At 45.4% G+C, this 5,081-nt stretch overlaps 1 non-coding gene across 1 annotated transcript; it reads left to right on the top strand.

Annotated features, from left to right (window-relative positions):
- The first annotated feature begins 4,079 nt into the window (after positions 1 to 4,079).
- Positions 4,080 to 4,154, top strand: TRNAP-UGG (transfer RNA proline (anticodon UGG)). Its single transcript has one exon. It is a non-coding gene; the product is annotated as a tRNA-Pro (tRNA).
- The last annotated feature ends 927 nt before the right edge of the window (positions 4,155 to 5,081 follow it).

The raw sequence follows: 5,081 nt of genomic DNA, 5'->3' as shown, positions 1-5,081 counted from the left end.
TTTTTTTACTCTATTTTTCATTTCTATTGATTGGTATGGATTTCAATCTCTTTCTTGTCAAACTCCAATCCATCCTTCTCACCAAATCTCTCCACTTTCTTTTTAGTAGGCTCGGGTGGTGTGGTGGAGGGCTGGTTATAGCTGTAGTTTTGACTATTTTGGATCCCGAGCTGGCTAAGATGATGGCTCCAGGGGGAGAGGAGGGTGGAAGCGGTGCCAGCTCTTCGAAGCAACCGTCTTTTGACCTGAACGTGCCACCTGGCGGAAGGGACGAGTTGTCTTCCGTTATGTATGAGCTATCAGAAGTTGAGAGAAGGATTCAACAGGCGGAGACCGGGATTCAACAAAGCTTGCTTGAGATTGAAGGCTTGAATGAATCAAGGGTCCAAGTTCTTCAAGCCAGTCAAGAAGCGAGGGAAGGGCCGAGAGATCAACCCGCGCCTTAGCACAAGCACTAAGTAAGCCCCCCCTCACATAGAAGAAGGGGATGGGTGGAGGAGATAAAGGAGAGCCCTAATCCCCTAAAATCCCTCATTCTCTTTCCAGATCAGTATGACAAGGGCAGCACCCATTGGAAAACCTTGATCCAGAACCAAAATTGGGTTATCCTAATAACCACCTCCCCTCCTTCTCGCGGGGGGATGTGCCACATCTTGGATGTAGGAGTGACGACCCGTGGTCCAATCTAGTAAAGAGATTGGGTGCCAGTGGTCTGTCTGAGGACGGGTTCAACAAGCTCTTTCTTTGAAAAGAAAAGATGGTTCCATGGATCGGGTTTTCATTTCAGAAGCTGCTAGAATGCATGTTAAGTCAGTCAAGGGGGTCTTAGATCATGACGATTCTTAGAAAAGGGAAAAAATATGATTTTTTCAGGACATATCTTAAAGTCCTAAAGGATTGAAAAGAAGAGTGAGCGACGAGTGGTTCAATCCGGAATGAAAGTGAGAGACCACTAGCGGAAAGAGTTTTCTAAAACACTAGGGTTTCTTGCATAAGATTTAGCGAGAAGTCCGACTAATCAAAGGAGTCTGAGCGTCGGTTCGCAGCCCTAACCGTGCGATTTCAGGGCATCTTTTCAAGTATTCATCTAAACTAAATGCTGGTGTCGGGTATCATCTCGATCCATTGGCAGCAGAAAAGAGTGATAGCTAGCTTAATTCTATAGGTTCAAAACTAGAGAAGTCTTCCTTCCAAGTAAGGATTGAAGATCATATGCTTACACAATCTCCCAAAAAAGAGGGTCTTTCCTGGCGACCTTACCCACACTTGGTAATTGAGGAGTCAAATCATTCTTTTTCTCTGATGCCTTAATCCTTTTAGTGTATCGGCATTTCGGTTGTAGCAGTTGTAGCTCTTCCTCTTCTCTTGTAGCTTGAGTGCTTGTTGTTGTTGTTTAACGTCTTTCGATTCAAAAGCAATCCTGCCAGCTAGTGTACCTCCTGACTGTCCGCTGCATTCGAAATGAAAAAGAATAGAAGTTCCTCGTCCCCCGAAATTGGATAGGGGATTGGCCTTTCCTTATTACTTATTATAAAGTAGTTAGGAGGCCAAGTACGTTATCGGGGCATCTAAGACAATCAAAACAACCGCCCTAATGGCTTTTTTCACCCATGGGCAGCTAGTTGAGGCCAATCAACCCGAAAGGGAGGTCGAGAAGGAGGGTCGAGCACAAACCGTAGGCCAACAGTGGATGGACGACAACCAACCAGAACGGATGATCGATGAAGATTGTTTAGAACCTTCGGGGAGTTCTCCGCACAAAGGAAATATATGAAACACTACCTAAGCAAACCAAACCGCTACGCTCCTGCACCTATCGGTACAGTGGCTTGACGCTCCTGGAATCATCAAAGCGGGAAGGTACGTAGCTACCCACCCTGGTTGGGAGAGTAGCGGATCGAGGAAGACACCAATCCCCTTCTTCCTTCCTTACAATATTACGGTCCCATTTACAATTCTGCAATTTACTTTCAGTCATTTACTTTTAGCCCTTTAATTCTTGCATTTACTTTTTCTGTTATTTACATTCCAGCCATTTTATTTTCTGCAAATCTCAACCCAAATTCTGAATTCACTCAACTAGAACATTCTTCTAATTAAAGTTGCTTGATCAATCAATCCCTGTGGGATTCGACCTCACTCTATTGTGAGTTTTTACTTGACGACAAATTCGGTACACTTGCCGAAGGAAATTTGTTGAGAGACAGTTTCCACCTGCATCACCTAGGACCTGGGTTCTCATCCTGCCTTTTTGCGGGAATGGGATCTTATGCCAGGATCTGTGATTGAACGCAAAGATTCTAATAGAAGACGTGAGAAAAAAAATGTAATATATGGAATCTTTTTTGATAGACTGGACTCTTCTGTAGGTTAGGAGGTTCTTTTTCTTTCGTTTAGCCGGCCTCCCTTAGGAGTGGGAAATCGATGAAATGAGCAAGTTGCTCCATCGAGAACGCGTTTTCGACTTAACTTACTTAACCAGAATACCTGGAATGACCCATAGGAGAAGGCTACGGGGGCATCGTTCACGTACTGATTCATAGCGCTTCCCCTTTCTAGTCAATAAAGAGTGTATGTGATGTTGGATCTTGTATCCGGGCCTGCAGACAGGCAGGAGATCCTATCCTCACTCCTCATATAGCTATATGAGTGACTACGTACATGGATGTACTCTTTCTGCTAGTTAAAGTTTATGCCTTTTTCCGACCTCCGTTCTGGTACCTCATAGCTATGCGCAGAGTGACTTCGTACCTTCTCTTCTAGTTTAAGCCTTTTGGTATGTTAGTCATGCGTGAAGCTGAGACTTGCTCCTTAGCACAAGTACTAAGCAAGCCCCTAAAGGCCTTCGCGTTAGTAAGCTAGCTTTGTAAGCTAAGCAAGCCAGGGTCTCCGGGCACTATGGTAGGACGTGGATCGATCATGACGAAAATGGACTTCTCCTTAATGGTTTAGAAGAGTCCCCTTCTTCTGTGAGCCAGTTCCCCGGGCTTTCTCCCTTCTCGACCAGACGAAGGAGATATGAATTCCATTCAGGCGGGTAAGGGCTTTACTCTGTGTTCTCTCCAGGTCGCCTTTGCATTGGCGAAGACTGGAAAAGTTCATCATTCAGTGGTGGGGTCGGTCTTCATAGAAAAGAGGGCGTCGCCCAACGAGTGGCAGATTTGGATGGAGTCTCGCTCATAGATAGAGGAAGAGTACGCGCGCTAGCGCGCTACGGCTTACGCAGTTGATCGGATCAGATAGCCCTTTGGGCAACCAACCGCACATCAAATTCCGATCAATTGGAGGTCTGGCTGAGTGGCTTAAGGCATTGGTTTGCTAAATCTACATACAAGAAGATTGTATCATGGGTTCGAATCCCATTTCCTCCGGCACGGAAGTGGAACGGGCGGGCGAAATTACGTGAGAGAAAGAACCTAACCTCTTGGTGTTGGTGGAGTCCCCCGGAGGACAGAATAGCACTACTTAGTTACTAGGAGCGGGGAGCCCGTTGCGCGTTGTGGCCTATCTTCTTTTTAGAAGCAAGCTCCCCCGTTTCTTGAAGGCCTGGGCGGCTCTCGGTTCTTGAGCATGTTGGGAGAGGGGATTAGGCGGCAGTTGAAAGAGCTGCTCGAAAGCTTGCAATACTAAACAAGCGAAAAAAGCCCTTTCTTGTTATTAGTAAAGGGCTTTTCCCTAACTAGTAAAGTGGTAAGTAAGGTAGGGCGCTATTCGATGAAGAAAACAGACTTTAGGAAAGTGGTTCAGGTAGCTCAGCTGGTTAGAGCAAAGGACTGAAAATCCTTGTGTCAGTGGTTCGAATCCACTTCTAAGCGGGCTTTGGGTCCAAAGGACAGGTAGCCGGGAGCGAGCCGGATTTTCAAAAATGAAAGTGAATGAAAGAGGAAGCCAAAATGTGAGCGCTCCTGCACTATACGGCTTTTTGGCGGTAGGGTTGGGGTGGCTTGCTGGAGGCAGATTTTCTAAAAAAAGCGGTTGATTACTCGGATTGGTTCTCGCGTCCCTGTGCCCAAAAGGATGGGCGAGTTCGGTTCGAGTCTTCATCGATCGGGTGGATCTATATGCGGAGGGGGGTGAGACGAGGTGTAGCGCAGTCTGGTCAGCGCATCTGTTTTGGGTACAGAGGGCCATAGGTTCGAATCCTGTCACCTTGATGTGAGGTAGTAAACACCTAAAGAGCACCCATCCACCCGTAAACTTTCGCTCTTTTAGAAAGAAAAAAAATGGACCGCCCTTGATCTGATCTGGGCGGGATCTAAAGCAGCATTTCTTCCGAATGTTTCGGGGGCAGGCCTTAGGTTCAATTCTTTCTTGCCTATAGTCATGACTATAGGCTTCAGAAGAGAAGAAAAAACTTTTTCTAAAGAAAGAAGTAGTATCTAATTCACGTAAGAAAAGAGAATCAGTCTGCATGCTTAACAGCCTTCCCTGTCTGAATCCCTTTGTAAATGTAAAAAAAAGGGGGCTCCCTCATGGTCTTGGGGGCTATGAGCAAGAACCACATTCCTTAAAGAAAGTATACCCGAAAGCACTTTCTCTAGAATGGGTCAATCAATCAGTAAGTTGCTGACATTGAAGAGATTCAAGTCGATGCTTCAACTAAGACTCCTACATGAACTTTCTGTCTGGAGGGAATCAATGTTTCTCAGTGAATGATGATGCAAGGTATATCTGATTGGAGTGTTCTTTTTATCTTAGGATTTTTGGTCTATTTTATACGAACAAGCAATGGTATGATTAAATACTTGCTTGATCGTGAAGATGTAAAATCTTTGAAAATTGGGGTGTGGGGAGTACCCATGACTAAGGAAAGACGTGTTTCAATGTTTCATTTTTTTTTCCCCCTTTTTTTACTCTATTTTTCATTTCTATTGATTGGTATGGATTTCAATCTCTTTCTTGTCAAACTCCAATCCATCCTTCTCACCAAATCTCTCCACTTTCTTTTTAGTAGGCTCGGGTGGTGTGGTGGAGGGCTGGTTATAGCTGTAGTTTTGACTATTTTGGATCCCGAGCTGGCTAAGATGATGGCTCCAGGGGGAGAGGAGGGTGGAAGCGGTGCCAGCTCTTCGAAGCAACCG

The sequence above is a fragment of the Arachis duranensis genome, unplaced genomic scaffold (genome assembly GCF_000817695.3).
Source record: "Arachis duranensis cultivar V14167 unplaced genomic scaffold, aradu.V14167.gnm2.J7QH unplaced_Scaffold_237744, whole genome shotgun sequence".
Taxonomy (NCBI): domain Eukaryota; kingdom Viridiplantae; phylum Streptophyta; class Magnoliopsida; order Fabales; family Fabaceae; genus Arachis; species Arachis duranensis.
This window is presented reverse-complemented; position numbering and strand designations above follow the sequence as displayed.